Source organism: Miniopterus natalensis, chromosome 5, assembly GCF_054644295.1.
Source record: "Miniopterus natalensis isolate mMinNat1 chromosome 5, mMinNat1.hap1, whole genome shotgun sequence".
Lineage (NCBI taxonomy): Eukaryota > Metazoa > Chordata > Mammalia > Chiroptera > Miniopteridae > Miniopterus > Miniopterus natalensis.
The window spans coordinates 71,178,726-71,197,505 of record NC_142085.1 but is presented as its reverse complement, the minus strand read 5'-3'; the positions used below and the strand labels follow the sequence as shown (position 1 = coordinate 71,197,505).

Below are 18,780 nucleotides of genomic sequence, written 5' to 3'. Positions count from 1 at the left end.
GAGACCCTTCCTATTCACGGGTGGCCTGCGGACCACAGGGGAGCTTGGTGGAAGTGCAGAACCGTGGCCCACCCAGACTCCCTGAGTCAGAATCTTCATTTCCACAAGACCTCCACGTAATTTATGTGCACATTAAATTGAAGGACTCACTGCTGTAGATTACGATTATTTTAAATAAAGCTACATAAAAATCATCTGCTTTTCTTGAGGTCATTCAGTTCCACAGAAATGCATATGAATAATAAGGAAAGCCATAGAAAGAGTTGTTGCTATTTTCTTTTAATCGCTCTTCTAACTTAAGATAAAATTCTGTATTTTTTTCTGGATATTTGTTTTTGGAACTGAGAAAGCCAGAAAAGCAAGAATTTCCCTTAGAATGAAGGACACATATGAGATTTTTCAAGGACAATTACTAAACTGAAATTATTATTCTGTTAAAAATCCTTTTCCATGGTGTTTTTTTTTTCATTTTTAATTTTTAAGAAAAGACCAAAACAAACTGTTACCCCACTAGATATTAACTTTTTAATTTATGAAGTTTGAGTTAAGAAGAATTGGAAAGTACTCAGTTAATATGTTGCCATTAACAACCCTTAGAATACTTAAAATACTAAAAAACTAGCCTTTTCTTAATTTCCGTATGTAATTCATCGGCAAGTCCTGTCAGTTCTAGCTCCACTGTTCTCCCTTTTTTCAGAGAAACCCTTCTCGCCCAAATCACCATGGTCTCTCTCCTGGGCCAGGGCATCAGCCTCCTATCTGGCCTCCCCACACCCCCTCTTGCCTTTCTCCCATCCTTCCGAAGGGCAGTCAGGGGGACCTTTGTAAAGGTAAATCAGACCATCACCTTCATGGCTTTCGGCCTCCACTGGCTCCTGAACAGTGGCCTGAGGGGCCCTGCATGAAAAGGCCCCAGCTGCCCTCACCCCAAGGTGTCTCCCTGTTCTCCCCATGGTGCGACCAGGCCAGCCTCAAGCCCCCCATGTCTGGCCCGTTCCTGCCCCTGGGTCTCTGCACCCTCTCCTCCCTCACCCCAGCACATACTCTGGCTCTTTCACACCCGCTCTTCCTAACCCTTCAACTCAGAGGTTACCTCCAGGGAGAGGCCTTTCCTGGCCTGGCCGCCTTACCTAAAATAGCACTTGGCCCTCACACCCCAGTGTCTCTATCACATCACTCTGTTGCTTTCCTACAGTCCCACAGAATCATCTGTAATACTCTTTTTGATTAGGTCTCCTGTTTATTGCCTGTCTCCCCAACTAGATTTTGTGGTCCGTGGAAACAAAGACTGGTCTATCATTTTCACTGCTCTCTCCCTACCAGCTAGCACAGTGCCTGGAACAGAGAGGTGGGCACAAAACATTTGATGAATAAAATGAAATAAAGTAGCATTATCAAGGTATGGTTCTTAGATGGTTATTAAATACATATTGTAGTTATTATTTTCTTGTAACTTTATTCAAATAGAAAAAACTTAAAACACATTCCGGTGATATCACTGAACTATGACTAAATCATCACCATGTCTATTCATCACTATGAATAACTCATTGTTTTAAGCACCTACTATGTGCCAGGCTCTACACTAAGCATTAGTGATAAAGCACTGAACAATACAGGCAAAATTTTGTCCCTGTGTAGGTTTTCCTCTCTGAAAAACATTATGCAAATGATGTACAAATCACCAAAGGGTATTACAAGAAGTCAAACCTGAGCACTAACAAGTAATAAAGGCAGAGTTGGTAAGGCTATACATCAAGGTGCTAATGCAATGCAAAAAGTATCATTCAGAAAATAAAAGATAATTCTAAGGCTGCCTCACTAGAATATTAAGAAAAAAAATAAACAATAATCTACTTTTCTCAGTTTATGAAGAATTTATTTACTACTAAGAAATAAAAAAGTAAAAGATGAAACAAATACTTCTATGTAAACACTCAGATATATATGGGCAATAATGTTTCTCAGATTACTGTTTATAACAGTCACAATTTGGAAACAATCTAAATATTCCTCAATAGGGGATTCATTAAATAAAATATGCTGATTTTGGACTATGGAATGCTATGTGGCCATTAAAAAAATAGAGAAACCTTATAGCTATTGATATAAAAAAATCCAAGATACATTGCTAAAAAAATAAAGCAAGTCTCACAATAGCATAGATACTATTTATTTCTTAAAGGTATGTATATATGTACAATGTATTTACTAAAGTTATAGAACTAGAACTGCCCAAAGAAGGAAGAACAGATGGAAAAAAGGAAGGAAGGAAAAGAGAGAAGGAGGGAGGGAAGAAAGCAGGAAGGAAGGAAGAAAAGAAGGGGAAAACTGGCATAAGAAAAAATAAAAAATCTGAAAAGTACTATATCTATGAAAGAAATTAAATCTGTAATTTCTCTCCCAGGAAGAAAATGTAATGCCCAGGTTTCATCAGTGATTCCTGGAAACCTTTAAGAAATAACACCAGTCTTACACAAAGTCCAGAAAAAGGAAACAAGGAAATATTTCCAACCTCATTTTATGAGGGCAGCATGTTCATATCAAAATCTGACAAGAATCTATAGGAAAGAAACACAAGAACAAGCCAACTCTCCCATGAACGTAGATGCAAAAATCGGACATAAATTATAAGCAAAGCAAATCCAGATGCATAAAAAAAAAAGGAAGGAACATCGCAACAAAAATGGGTTACCCCCCAGAACCACACAGGTGATTTAATAATTGAAACTTATTAATAAAATTCAACAAACTTACAGAAAAGGAAAAGAGAAAACTCATATGGTCAGCTCAAAAGCTCCAGGAAAAGAGAAATCATCTGATAAAACTCAACATTCATTTTTCTTTCTTATGAAAGAAAAATCTCTTAAACTAGGAATACAGAGAACTTCCCTAATCTGATAAAAGCTACGAAAACAAAACAAAACAGAAAAACCCTACAGCAAACATCATAATATAGAGTAATATAGAAAAAGCCCAACCTACTTCCCACACTTACTGTCTTGAATACAAGAGACACAAAAATAGAGAGTTGAGAAGTAACAATAGAGTTGTTCCAACACAGATGGTCGGTATATACAGGGTAATGATGAACTTAATAGGTGTTCCAAAAATGTTGACTGCATTATTTGATTAAAAGTACTCCAACTTATGGCAGTTCAATTTAAATTTGGCTCAGTAAAATAAATGCAAAATTTAAAGCAGAGTGACAGTAACTATGCAGATTTATTACTTGCATATCTGTACTTTTCCTCTTCTCTTTTTCTACTATTAGAAAATTCTGTATTCTTAGTTTTACTCTACAGATCCATTCTTTTGTTTTCTTTGTAAATTACTTCAAGTCAATAGCAGAATTAACCCCTCAATAAATAGGTGAAATACAAATAAGTGAGTAATATAGGACACAGTTGACAAGGTCCCTTTTTTTAAGGCCTCAATTATTCTTATTGTGAGAAAAAAAATATCCAAATAACACTAAATCCTGAAACACATTGCTTTTTTCCATTTAAAAATATTTTTGTTGTTTCTAAAAGAAACTCAAAAGGCTCTCTCAAATACAGACAGTTGGATTACAGATAAGGATTTCCTTCAGGTTTTACTTTGGTAGACATGGTGAGGAGAAGCAGAGATTACCTGTGAACAAAAATTACTCTATAAAGAAATATGACAGTTATTAACATGAAACATTATCTTCCTATATTAAATCTTGAAGGTTCTGGGTTATTTGAATTATAATAAACCTTCCCCTGCAACTTAAACTGTGTAATCCACATTAATAATAAAAATATGTTGCAATCTAATATATAAAGATAAAAATTTTGTGCCCATTCAGCTCAACCTTTAAAATGGCTTTTCTTCTAACAGAAGAATGAGTCTCAACACACAAATACAGTAGCTACGTCAGGAGATCCTTGAAAGAAGGATCTGTTTAGTCAACTGGCACAAAGTGGGTACTCAATAAAGACGTTGAATGAATGAATAGGTCTAATTCATTTAATTCTAAAACAGAAACACTAAGACATGCTTGGTACAAAATGAAATGATCTTGGTAAGACAGTAACTGCTACTAGAAAATATTTCCAAATTGTCTGTTAAAAATAAGTAGAGCATCTGGAAAAGGTACGAATTGTTGAGAATTTACCACGATCCAGTCACTTTACATTTGTTCCCTTATTTAAACCTTTAAAAAGCCTTACCAGGCAAATAATGTTAGAACACACATTTTACAGATGGGGGAACTAAGGCTCAGAGTTACATAATTTACTTGGGTCTCATCACTGCGATTGGTAGAGCAAGACTTTGACCTCAAACAATCTGTCTCTCACATTTGCCCCTTTAACCACTACGTTACCCCAGCCTCAATTTTTTAAACCACTTTTCACTTATAGTATGTAGTCTTGGAAAGTCAATAAGGAAAAAATAAAAAAGCAATAGGCAGACTTCTACTTCCTAAAAGGAGATATGAGACAGAATGAAAGTGCTTGTAATGGCACATACTGAAGCCAAGATGGTGGTTTTTAATAAAACTGAGAAAGGGTGGATTGCTTTCCCACAGAAATTGTGGAAACACAGACGCTGTCCAACCTTAGAAATGTAAAATTGTTCGTGTTTTTGATCTCTGGACCAAAGGAAAAACTACAAATTCCACTGTTTGGAACATTTAATGGAAGAGTTTAAAAGGAAACCATTATTATAATCATGGTACTCAACCAGCATTATGAGAATCCAAGCTCTGTCAACATTTTCTTTATAAATTCACTATTAGGACTTTCTAAGTCATCCAGTGTTATTCAGCTAGAGCTTTAAAACCTGAAATGTAAGATCTTAAACTGTGAGTGATATTATTCCAAGAATTAAGGAGGAAAATGGATATCATGTGATACAGACACAATAGAAAAATGTTTGGCTTATGCAGCATTTGAGCAGGTATTAGCTGCCTTCTACTTTGTTTTTCTTGCTTTGGAAGAAGGTTTAGGGGAGGAGAGTTGACCTGGGATGGAAGGTTGTATTGTCATGTAACCAGAGCAAAATTTTTAAAGCTCAGTGTGCTGTATACAGTTTGATAAGCTCAACAAAACCTAGATGCTGTCTCCACTTTCTGAGTCTGCACAAAGGCTTGGACTCTCATAAAGAGAGATTACTTTTAAGAACTCTGGCACTTTGCTTTTAATCTAAACCATAAAAAAAAATGAAAGAACAGTCATTTCTAACCCTGTCCAGTACATTCCAGCTAAATGGAAGCAAGAAGACATAGGATAAAAGAAACTATTCAGTCATCTCAGAACTTCAAAAAACTCTGAATTAAATTCCTTTCTCCACAAGGGTTAAAGCTGAAGGGATCTGATCCCTCTGAAAATGCTTCTGTTATCTACACACCCAATGAATGTTCATTGACATTATTACTTTTTCAAATTCCTTTCTTGAGATGACTTGTCTTTAATATAAAATCAAAGACGAAAAAAGAAATGTAGTAAATCATGTCTTATGAAGGCAACTGAAATAAACTTATTTAACAACTCAATCTGAAATGATAGTTCATGTCATCATTTATCATGCTTAAAGACCAGAATATACGGTTTGTAGGATCCCATTAGATGGCTCAGTCAGAAGAGAACAAATGAAACAATGCAATCCATTCTATTCATTATGGTCAATCTACACAGTCACAAAATGTGGAAGAGACAGAGAAAGGTTAAGCCCCTCCCTGATGCTGGAAAGTAACAGAGTGAGGTGCCCAAGCCCCCCCTCTTTGACTGGAATCATGTAAGTGTAACCTAATGTGGCTTCATTTGCTAATGTATCTAATTAGATTTTTACCTTGATGGATCTTAAAGATCTGGTCTACATGAAGTTCTGACTTTAAATTCCCTCTGGCCTCCTAGGATTGCTAAATATCAATTGGTTGATTATTAGAGTGCAACGTAATTTAGATTTATTTTTCTGGTAGGCCTGATATTCCCTACCAAAAGAATCGTCAGACTATTTTACTTAACCTAGCATTTTTGCTTCTGGATTAATTTTATCTAGTAAATTTCTGCATCATCTATTCACTTAATGAGTACAGCGTTATAATAATAGACCCATTTTAAATAAACTGTCCAATAAGTAAATAAAGTCTTGAAACTATGAAAATTATAGCTCTTTCCACTATTATGCTTTAAGTCTTATGATTCACATAAGGTTCTTAAGTACCTTTTTGTCTACAAGCACATCCTAATATTAAATTTTAAAAAATGGTTTAGAAGTAAACTCATGTGTCAGCATAACCTAAATATGGAAGGCATCATCTTATAAGTAGAAATGGTGGTAAAATTCTGAAGTTAAAAGGTTTACTGTAAGTAAGAAGCCAAAAGTTCAGACACTCAACCAAAGTTGATCCAAACCTCTTGGGTTGGAAATATCACAAAAGCGGGCTTTTCCACGAAATGGCCTGTGTTTCCTGTTTTTAGCTAAGCTGGAAGTGCAGTAGGAACAATACTTATTATGGCATGTCACTGCTTCTACTTTTGGTCTGAAAACACCAAGCAGAGACTATGAGTGTGACGAATCAAAAGAAAAAAAGTTGAGAGGAGAGGTGTTCTGGGCTAAGAAAGGGAGAGTTAATGGGAACAGAATTTCCTAACTTGACCACCAGTTAACCATAGCTTGGACGCCCAGTGTGCTGTGAGTCACTAGCAACTTGCTCCAAAATAACACAAGAACATCTTGGGCAAGATCATTACTGAAGTATATTGTTAATAATATTTCCAGAAAAAAAATAAGCAGAAACAGTTATTCGATGGGTCAAATAGTACTCAGGTAAATTTCTTTTTACAGCATAATCTGGCAATGAGATAGCACAAACAACTTGCTAGACAGTCTGATAATGTTATTCACCACATTCATTTTGAAATTTTAGGCAAAAATCACAGCTCTCATGAATAGGGTTGATAATAACTTACCAGGAAGAGTGTGAAATTGTTAAAGACAGAAAACACACTGAATTTTCAAAAGCGAAGTCTCAAAAGGTTTGTGGATTGTGGGGATGGAGGTATATTTTGCATTTTCCAAAAGGTTACTAAATGCTGCTGTCTCTAACTTAATTTCTTACAATCCTTAAAACTTAACTAATAAACCCAAACTACTAATATTCAACCAGTTTGTTAATATGTTTATTGGATCTTTACAAGATTGATGGTACATATTCAACTAAGAAAGAAAATTTTGGAGGTGTTGTTCTTTTCTACTTGACTGCTCTATGGTAATGGACAGGGTAGAAAGCTGGACAAGGCACTCAGTGATGCAATACCTAAGCACCCTCTTCTAGAACCTGGAAATCGTACTTGCCCCCTAACAAATCAATCCTCAAAGATGAAGAAGAAAATAATAATAATAAAACACGGGAGAAAAGGAAAACAACTGTTTAGGATTTGCAGCCAGGATGACAGCGCCTTAGTAATGCACAATGTTGACACTAACCTATAAAGGGCATTTGTGAGGCTCTGCAAAAAATTGGTGAAAAGTAAGAACACAAGGAAATGAGACAGCAGAGCTGAGACACCGAACAGCCTGCTCATCCACCCCTTTGTAGAGGTCTGTCAGCCCAAACATAAGGAGCAGGCCAAGCAGCCTGGTGGCCGGGGTGGCATCCTGGATATCTAGGGCATGGTGTGCAGTGACCCAGACTTGGTTAAACAGAGGAGCAGAGGATGCATTGCTCAAAACTAGCCTGGGGCAAGTTCTCCATCAAGACCAGGCTATGAAGCCAGAAGGGAAGGGTCTGTAAGAGCTGTGCCAGAATCACAGGCAGGGATAATGAGAGGGCCTGTGCCCTTGGGAGTAGTAAGGATGACAGGCCTAGAAGGTGCTTTTGGTGGGTGCAGTGAATGAGGACCGGCTCTGTAGTCTGAGGCAAAACCCAGCACTGGTGTGTGCTATTTTGTTCTGTTTCCGTGGGTTTGGCAATCTTCATTTTGTCACAGTTCCTGCCTCTCCTCTTTCTTTATACCCTTGACACTTCATATGTGTGTTACTTGTGTGTGCCCAGGAGTTTGTACTCCGGGTCTGAGTAATACTTACATGAAAACAGTTCATCAAGTGCACATACAGTAGGTTTATTATTCGTTTCTATGGCTGGGTTAATAATTTAGTCATGTTAGTTAATGGTTTTTAAAGAGAGAGAGATAAAGTAATAATGGGTCTCTTGTTTGGTGGCAGTCGGGCTTCCTTCCTGGAGCCATTCTGTTGGCGGCCCTGAGACAGACTTGAGCTCCGCTGTGGGACCACATTTAGCGGATGGTAAAGCCTGGAAGAGTGGTGCTGGACTTTAAGTTAACAGACTGTGTATGTTTGTTAAACTTTGAGTCCATAACAAAAAGACTATGTTTGATCTATTGAGAAGAGCTTGCCTAGCTGAGGTGATTCTGACACAAAGGAAACTCAAACTATAGAGAAGTGAAACAAATACATACAGAGTGGCTCTCCTAATTTATAAATTGCAAAACAATGAAACCCTTATAGTGAGTTATTTACTGGGGCAAAGACCATGTCTCATTGGGTTTTTGCTTCCCAGCATCTAAGCACAGTGTCTGGCATATGGTAGGCATTCTATAAACATTCAGTGAACTGAACTGAACTGCGTTGCTTCATAGCCCCACCACTGGTCTCCTTTCATCTGGTTAACAACTGTATTTGACCTTGGCTCAGCCACCACTTCCTCAGAAAGACCCTCCCTGACCTCCCTGACTTGATCAACTCTCCCTAATATTTACATTTACACTGTTATGCACACACTTTCAAAGCATTACCACAGCTATAATTTTACATTTACTTACAAGGCGCTTTGATATAACAATACAAACCATAAACAATAAATTCTAAGGAGGAAGAACTGTGTCGTTTTGTTTTCCACTCATGCAGTAAATATTGTTTTTGTTGGCACTCAGTAAATATTTGTTAAAGTAGTGAACCAAGAACCCATAATTTTCATGGTTTCCTCTCATTCTAATAATACTCACAAGTCCTCAAGTAATATGAAATAAGTTGTCCAGCACAAACTCACATAAGAGTCAGAGATGGGAAGCAAGCCTGTGGTGTGGGCCATCCAGTTAGGAAGGATTTTGATAAAGCAAAAGAAAAATACCAATATCTTCCATGATAGCCAGAGGTTAGGACTCCTCCTGGAGTGCACCATACAAATGTTTATGAAAATAGGTTTATTCTTTTATGGGCATCTCAGGTGTTTTATTTTTAAAAAGAAGAAAAAAGTAGAGTCCATTAAATTGAACCATAAAAGGTCAAAAACTCTCAAATATGGTCAAATTCATATGATCTAATCTGGCAGACTATGACTAACCTGGCAGACTATGACTAAACTGGCAGACTATGTATATTTGTGTACATAGTTTAGTCACAGGTAAGCAGTTTTTCCATGATATTATCCTCTGAACTTTGGGAGTAGAGAAAACTGCTCCCGTCCAAAATACAATACTAAAGAATATGAGATGTTGCCAACGACGAGGTTACTTCTTGGCTAAAGAAAAAGAAAGAGCAGAAACTGCAACTTGGTCGTATTTAATCTAATACCTGAACATTTATAATAAACCAATATACCCAATATTATTCCAGTCAACCACTTAGTAAGTAAAATTCCAGAACTATTAAGGCAAAAAATAAATTTAAAAATCCCATCCAATAGAGCTGTTGCTTGAACTCAATTGGACCATATTTATGAAGCAACTGATGTGTGTCAGACAGCATACTTGGCACAAAAGATGCAGCTATTGTCCCTGCCCTCAGGAACCTGCAAGCAATGAAAGAGTCCCCAGTCTGTACTCCACCCTTCACAGCTGCGTGCTCTTCCTCCCATTCCAACAGGGTGCCCCCCCACGGGACTCCTGGCCTCAGGTGGGTCCCCCACAGATGCTCTCCTTCCCCTAACGGGAATTACTTCTGTTCACTTGGCCAGAATTCAAACTGCTATGCACCAAGTCAGGTTTCAATAAATATTTTTAGGATAAATTAATCAGTCACCTAACTGATATGAGAGGGAGATCTAGCTGTAAATGAGGGACTTGACGAGAACACCTATGGTTTGCTTTCGACAAAGGTCAGGTTTTCGGACTTGGCTTCGATCTTCTAAGTTTTCAAGTGTATTTCTTGATGACTCATCTATCATTTGGGATAAAAGAAGACATTTTTATGACTGATTTAAGTTGGCCTGACCCAAAAGTAAAAGTTCAGTGTTCTTTAACTATGTAATAAGTGCAGCAGATACTGTGACTCTGAGAAGATAGAAGAATCTTGATCCTGTTACTGTGTGACTCTGAAAAAATTACAAAGTCTCTCTGTGCCCCTGCTTTTTATCTGTAAAATACTGACAATCATACAAGAATGTTGTGAGGATTAGATGTGGCAGTATATGTAAAGCACTTGGCACAGTATCTGGTATATGGTAAGGGTGCAGCCAATGTTGGTATTATTTGTTATCATTATCATATTAATTATGGCATTATTATTCCTCTTTCCATGTACTTTTTTATTGGGAAAACAAAGGTCCTAGTTAGATTGAAGAAACCCAAAAAAGGTTTTAAAAACAGACCAAGTACCTTTATTCAATCATTCTATAGATATTTATAGAGCTTCTGCAAGGTATACAGTCTAACCAACTCCCAGAATCTAATGGGTGACTTACTACTTGGAAGGAAGAGGGTAGCAGTGTGGAAGAATAAGTGAAGTATAAGTTAGTGGGACCAAACTAAGGTCCAACCCCTGAGGACAGTTAGTATAAATAAAAGGGGTTAGGTATAGAAGTGAACATCAATGTCATCGGGCAGCATTAAGTCTTAGAAAATCACATTAACCTTTAACGAGAAGGGAGCCCAAGCTTGGAGAACTTTCTTAGCCATGAATGGACCATATTTAACCTAGAATGCTAAAGAAAAATTCCCTATTGTAAATGAGCATAAATATCATCAGAGATGATTTGTTTTTGTTCGTCATCATAAAAAATCAAAAGATAGAAATCAGTTACCTTGGCAAGAATTATCAATCAAAAGTGAAATGGAAGTCTATTCAGAAATGGAAGTGTAGTACTGAGCTAAGGATGAAAATCACGCCTATGGAGGAACAGTAAGGATAATTTCCAAATGTACAGAGCAATAAAATGGGAAAGTAAAAGCAGCTCTTCAGATTAAAGCCCTATATCCCAGGTTGCTCAAGGCTGGTCTTACAGGGATTGAAGTCAGAAGTGGAAGAGCAGCAGTGAATGATCTGAAATTCCCCCAAATTCTTTGAAGTGTCATTATTTGCTGATTGCTTTCCACCAACTACATATCTGGTGTCCACAGACAATAGTTCACTATGAAATGCCAGAATCATCCTGCTAGAAATACATAAGACTCAGGAAACTGCATATGCATGGACTCAAAACGTCCTGTGGTTTTGTTGTTGATTTTGTTTTGCACTGGGCCAGAGACTAGGCAAGGGGGAGATACCTTGTGGAACTGTCAGAACTGTGAAGGCTATTTGCAAGCTAACACTTAAGTTATAATACTATCATACTTTTATGACAGTATGACATAAAAGTATGACAGGATGCTGGAAGAAGACATGACATAACAGGATCAGAGACAAATGACTTTATTACTCTCAGCAGTAGTGGTAGCCAGAAGTACCACTGGTTCCTGAAGTACCAAGTCCCATAGGGCAACACAAAGAGGGTCAGATAACTCCTGTACATACGTTATAGAGAGGGACCCTGAGCTTAGGGAACCTGAATCTTTTATACTAGACAGTAAGCATGCCTATGTTTCTCTCTGGAGGGATACAGTATCTTCATCGTCCAAGGCTGTTCACTCTACAAACATTCTTAAAATGATGGAAAGGAATAAAGTCAGTTAGTTCCTCTGCTAACAAGACATATAGAAATGAGACCCATTCTGAGAGCTGTCTCTCAGTATGACCTTGACAGTAAAGCACTCATGTAGAACCTGGTTAAGTGCCTGGCATCCTGTTGGTGGACAGCTTAAGTAAGTGGATCTACAAAGCCCTTTCTGGTTCAGGATGTCATCTAATCTGGACAAATCACTACAGCACATTCCCAAGAACAGTCTCCTGAGCTTGCAAACCACATAGAGGTATTCATTTCATCTCTTTTAAGGTCAGTACAAATTTCTAAACCTTTTGTCTTGTACCATTTCCCAGAACAATTTGGGGATTCATACTGTAAAAGGCTTCTGCTACATGGAACATCTCTCTTCCACTATCACTAGAACAGTTTTTAAAAGCATAGTCTATACCTAGTTGTTTATGGTTGTCACAGTCCTACTTTATACTATAAAAACATTTTAATAATAATGTTCCCTGCATTCACTACCAGTCCACTCAAACCTCCTAAGTAAGAGTGTCAATACCAAGTAGTAAGAAAGGCACGAGTACTGGCTTTAATGCTTACTAGCTATTGCCTTGGGTGAGTCACTTCTTCCTCTACCTTAGTCTCCTCATTGTGAAATAGGGATATTAACACTCACTCTTTCTACCTCACACAATTTTTGAAAAAGTCACATGACATAGCACCTGTGAAAGCAATTTATAATCAAGAAAAAATCATCCCCTGAGAAACTGGGTCATCATAGTGCATTAACAGAGTTGTGGGGTGATCAGTCATTCGGAATTAGATTCATGTGTTATTGGGTGTCCAGAGGAAACCTCTTTGTCATGAAAATTTGGGGGTAGGTTGGGGTGAAAAGGGGAGGGGAGGGAGGAAACACAATGTTATTTCTAAGTCTGAAGCAAATGGCTTCATTTCCAGATACATAAAAAAGGCAAGGTTTTATAATACCAATTGTAGTTGAAAATCAGTACATAGGAAAAAGATAAAATACGCTGTCCACTTTTCACCCACATCTTCATAAATCTGCCTTCCATATTTTTATCCTTGCGAGGCACCAATAGGACTACAGTCAGAATATATATTATTTTCCCCCAACAGTGTCAGGTGGGTCTACAGGCGATGCACAAAAGTCTCAAGAAAAATAGTTTAAAACCCATAAAAGATGCATGGCAGCTGGTGAAACAGTTCTCATGCTGCAAATTACAAAGATTTGGACCAAAAATTCTGCTCTCTGCCTAACTTTCCAGAAATGGAAAACCTTATAGACTGTTAATATAGTAGGAAGGCAAGGAGCATAAGCACTGAGCAGATCAAAAGTGGGAAGCAAAGCAAGCAGGAGAAGGTGGAGGGGGCAGGGATCTGCCAATGATGCAAATCATTTTGAAATGAAACCACAATAAGACTAAGAAAGAAGTAAAACATGGAAATATTAACTATTCTTATGACATTGTATTATTTCCTATAAGAAGAAAACTTGATCCAGATCATCCCTACTCCCCTGAATCTTGTTCTCTTTTTGGAAGTTGTCAAATTTTGGCAATGATATCATTTACAGAACACAGATTTTCCATTAAAATTAAAGTTAACAAAAGTATCTCTCAATTCCTTCAGTTCCCTTTAAAATCTCAAATGATCTGCATCAGCAATGGAATTAGATGTGCCCTAACTCTTATGTCCTAACTATGTTGGTTGCTCTCCAATGCCTTTAATGTCTTGTCTTACATAGTCTGTTGAGCTTTATAGTCATTGACTTCAGGAGGATTTGTTCAATACAAGTGACTCCATTATGGAAACTGAAGCTTTCAATACAAACTTTATTACACAGAATGCTCAGAGAATGAGGTGAGCTTTCAGATAGAAGCAAGCATAGACACATGGATCATGATATAGGCATCAAATACCCTCCTAAAGGTTGGTAGAGAGGTAAACATGGCTTGACACAATAGAATAAAGTTAGGCAGTGTTCACTGTACGGTGTTCACTGTGACAGAAACAGACTGATTTACTGTCGCAAACAAGGATAGGCACAATTGGACATCAACGTAGCAGACAATTAGGTAAGTGTTCGTGCTGGTTAGGTGATCCTCACACCTGAACTCTTTTATGAACAAGGCTTCAAGATGACAAAGAATCCTGAAATGAGGCCTACCATAGCTGCATAGGTTTCTGGTACTCTAATTAATTTTCCCTGCTAAAGGAAGTCTCTTATTTTGTCTAGGTAATGGCTAATCAATCAAGTCCAATCATTGAGAGGAAATTGCTTTCACGGCTGAAAGCAATTTTGACTAAACAGTGACCGTTGCCATCAGTAACTGCATAGGGAGGCATATTTCTATCAAGACATCTACAATCCACCATACTGGCTAGAGCTAACAATGCATTTAAGAGAGATCACGGCAGCACTGAAAAGCCCTCCTCCAGAAAGTGAACTTCCACTTGATCCCACAATTTTTGAGTATTTTAAATTGGGACAGTGAATCTTTCATCTTCCTTGATAATATTAATTATTAAAGTAAATTTAATAATATATAACATTTGGGGGGCACTTATTATATACATCAACACTATTTAAATACTTTAAACAAATTATACTTCATTGAATTCTCACAACCACCCCATTTTCCAAAGCGATAGCTGAGACATAACTCTCACTCTCAATGAGGGGCAGAACCAGCTGCATCCAGGCCATCTGACTCCGAGCCCAGGTCTGGAACCACCAGGCCACATGCTGCACCAGCATCCACTGAGGGACATCAATATTGTGGGAATGAAAGAAACCAGGATGCTGTCCTAAGCTAGAATTCATTTTACTCTTTTCCATTTATTTTAAATTTCCCCAGAATATATTTCCCCATAGTAAATTAAATAAAATAGAATGAGGTACTAAGAAAAAAAACAAAGAGAGCTAGGGTCAAGAAACTTGCACTTACCAGTTATGTCACTAACTGGCTATGTGGCTTTAGGCAAGTCTTTAAATATATATTCTAAGTCTTAAGGGGAAAAAACAAAACAATTCTAATTTTACCTACATAAAAATTCATGAAGAAGTCATGTCAATTGTGTTATTAATGACCAAAAACGGTGTAATAATTTTATTTTTAAAGGGATAACTGCAAATAACAGTCATGCTTTAATTTCTATTATACTATCCTACACTGGGTTTAAAAAACTATTCTACAACAGTTTAAGAATGGTTTCCTTTGTTTCATGGGACTTTTCCTAAAGATAAATTGTCTGCATTTCCTATATGACTCTTCCTCATTACTCTGCAACTTTCTGAAGATGAACCACAGTGAATAAACTCTAGAGAGGCCACATTCAGAAGATATGGTAATTAGCAAACATTGCTTAAAGTTTATTCATCTTATAGGACAGATGTTTTGCCTTTTGTTTTTATGGGGGGGGGGGAAACACCCTGAAATTAAAGCATATCTTTTTTTGCTATATTTATGTCAAATAAAAATCTAGTTTACAAATGGAAATACCCAATGGTAAGATATGATCAATATGTGATCATGAGTTTGAATTTTCACAGGTATTGCTCCTCTCATTCTTTCTTACCTCTTTCATAGCAGGAAGTCAGGCTCTTTCAGTCACTCCTTCATCCTGCTTCCTGAAACCAAAGAACACGGTGTTATTTTCATGACAAGCTAAAAAGAAAACTCCTGTTTCTAAATTTGGTAGCTGTGCATTCAAAGTGGCATTACATTTCCCTTCACATTTGCATGTAATCCCAACTCACTGTAATAATCATAAACCTAAGAGGGTAAAAGCAGATATCGGTAATATTTTCAACACTAAAGATAAAGAAACTTTAAAAAAAGAAATAAAATAAATAAATAAATAGAAGGTGCAGATGCAAAAACATAAAAAATAAAATAAATAAATCTAAGAGGGTGATTTTTTTTTTTCTTTTTAAGAATCACATACACATTCATGTAGTCATTTATCTATCAATAGTTAAGCATTTAAACTCTACAGAAAGCAGTATGCTTTGTTCTTAATAAACCATATTATCTGACATATATTGATAGTCCTCTTTACTTTATAAAAGGTGATGCGGTATCTGGAAAAACCTATGGAATTGGGGAGTTAGAGAGGCCAGTGGGAATCTTGGCTTTGCCACTTATTGGCTCCAACACAGACATAATAAATAGCTTCCTGCCACCCCCTCTCCCTTATCTGTAAAAAGAGAGTAAATTTCATAAACTTGCAGGGTTGGGTAAGGATCTGCATTAACCTATGAAATCAGTCCAGCATAGGTCCTCAATAAATGGCAGCCACTATTGCTATTAGTAACACAGGTGAGGGTCTCCCTAGTGGACTGTAGAGAGACCTGCGCTGTGGCAACTCCCCTCTTCCTCCAGAGCACATGGACGGCCACCGGGCCGCAGTGTGGATGAAGGAGCAGGACACCCCCACTCATCTGCTGCCGCCGTGCTCCGCACTGGCCTGGTGGGGTGCGTGGTGGGAACACTGGCGGTGGGGTCAGAGGAGCTCCCCTGGCCCGCTGCGGCACAGATAAGACTGCACCGCCGAGACGGGCCTGTCGCTGTGCACTCGGAAGACCAGGGGCTTTATTTCCTCAATCAGCCAGCATTTGAACTGAACGATCTCTAAGGTCCTGCTGCCCTGCTCTCACATTCAGTGCATACTGAAGGGGTTGCCTGTAACGTTTCAAGAGAAACACTAGATGCACAGTAAAACTGTGCCACAATAAAAAATGAAGTTTATTAATGGTAATATACATTTCATCTCATATTTACGTGACCATTTTATGACTTTTCATTGTTTATTTCTTGTTCAATCATCTTTTGTCTCCCAGCTATTATAATTCTGGTAGGGTATGGTTTTCTTTTTTTTTTCCCCAGTTAGTTTTCTGAACACAATATTTAAAAGCCAAATTTTCAGCTCAAAGCCAGATATCTGGCAACACCATCATCAAAGATTATTTCTGTCCCACAAACACTTACTCAACAAACTCTCATCAAGAGACATCTACAAACAAGGTCCTGGGCTTGGTGCTAGGGACATAAAGGTGAGTGACTCAGTTCCGCTCTCGTGCGTGGAGCTCTGTCTGGAAAGGAACACAGGCGAATCACCATACGGTTAGTCAAAGGACAAGCACCCAACCCAGTCTGGAATGCCAAAAAAGTAAGTGACATGTGAGCTGAGAGTTGAAGAATTACTAAGAGTTGGCCAGCCTATACAAAGGCATAAGGACACGAAACTCTTGCTAAAATCACCATTAGATGAAAAATCCTCACACTAGCACAGTGTTCAGTGAATGCACCCATTACTCAGTGACTGAATGAAAGAATCTGTCAGCTTGGCCATGTCTGTTCCTCAATTATATAAACACTTTTATATTTTACAGTTATTGAATGTCCACGGTGTATAAAACACCTGAGTAGCAGTCATGGAGAAGCATAGAAAGAAAAAATATATATAATCTCTGTCCTCGAGAAAGATGCATTACTTCAACAAATATTTATTATGCTTTCTTTTTTTTTCTATATGCCTGGCACTCTGCAATTTGCAGAGAAAAAACAACAACAATAGATACAGTTTATTAAAGCAAGAGGAGAGCAGAAGCCTAACGATTTCAGCATTACTAATTCTTAGTTTTGAGGCTCTCTTAATTTTACCCTATAAATCTACAAATGTCTCTTAGCAGTCTCTAAGCCCTGCCAACCATTATAAAGTGAAATATATATGTTCCGAAAGAACGGAGGACTAAAAATGTAAGTGATGTATTCAACATTAAAGTAAAAGAAAAAACTTGGGATCCTGGCTCCTACACTGCAGTCACTTCCCTGAACTTTCCAATTCATCCCCGTGTGGCCTGGATCAAAGCAGCCCATCCACTCTCTTCCCTGCTCTGCCACAGCATTTGACGGTCAGGGCAGTTCAACACCACTGCTGAGGTCCAGGATGCTCTTGCTGCTCCCTCCTCTCTTCCTCTTCCTTCAGCCCCGTTTATGGCATAAAAAAGTCACACCAAGTTTTTCCGTATTGGTTACTTCTCTCTCCTCTTCACTCCCAAAGCACTTAGCGCTTTATCCCTCCATGACGACTGAATAACTTCCTACCAACGCCCTGACAACTGAGGGAGAGCTCTTGAGCCTCACAGCGTGTAGCTCTATGATAGTTTGTGCTTCGAAGTTCCTCAAAAGTCCTAACTCCAGGGGGATGAAATGTTACATCACCTGGATCCTCCAGAGTTTTCAATGCCCTGAGGTTCCCAACTATGCGGATAACTGGTTTAACTTTTAGTCCATATGCAACGTTCTTCTGCAGACAGATCACAGCCTCCTTGTAAGCAAGAGCTAGGTAGTTTTTACTATCCCGCTGTGGTTAGCACAATATTAGAAACAGAGCAAATGCTCAAAATATTTGTGAATTATTTATTTCATTGAGAGGGAGACAACAACAAATGACTGACTTTTAAGTTTGGGGCATCTGAATAGATTTATTAGTCTGGAAGAGTTTCACACTAAGATCTTATGTTTAAGGTTAGGCAACTTTGACAACTGCATTATATTTTTTAAATTACATCAGCCAGTCAGTCAGTTATCAACTTTTCCTAAACACCTACTAAAGTTACTATCCAACTTTCTAGAGAATTATTTACTTTAATAAATCATTGGCTTGAATAACATAAACACTATATTCCCTAGTATTCTGAAAAACATAAACTTACCAGGTATGAATACATGAGCCTCAGAAATTTTATTTATATAACCAATAAGTACAAAATGCTTCCTATGAATTGATATAAATATGCTATAATATAAATCACCATAGTTCCTAAGACCTTAGTAATTATGCAATTTTAGCTAAATATAGAATATTTATAGAATATTTTAAAATCCAAGCTAGTTCCCAAACTTTACATAAAGAATTCA

At 37.7% G+C, this 18,780-nt stretch overlaps 1 long non-coding RNA gene across 3 annotated transcripts in view; it reads right to left on the bottom strand.

The window, feature by feature from the left end:
- LOC107531004 (uncharacterized) overlaps window positions 1–18,780 on the bottom strand; it is a 151,928-nt gene that overhangs the window by 122,228 nt on the left and 10,920 nt on the right. For 2 of the 3 annotated variants that reach the window (XR_001602588.2, XR_001602587.2), the window contains exons 1-2: window positions 16,846–17,771; window positions 15,434–15,485 (exon numbers count right to left, since the gene is read on the bottom strand). This is a non-coding gene — a long non-coding RNA (uncharacterized LOC107531004). Of the gene's footprint in view, window positions 1–15,433; window positions 15,486–16,845; window positions 17,772–18,780 lie in introns of those variants that run through there. The other variant, XR_015714582.1, reaches the window with a different exon arrangement.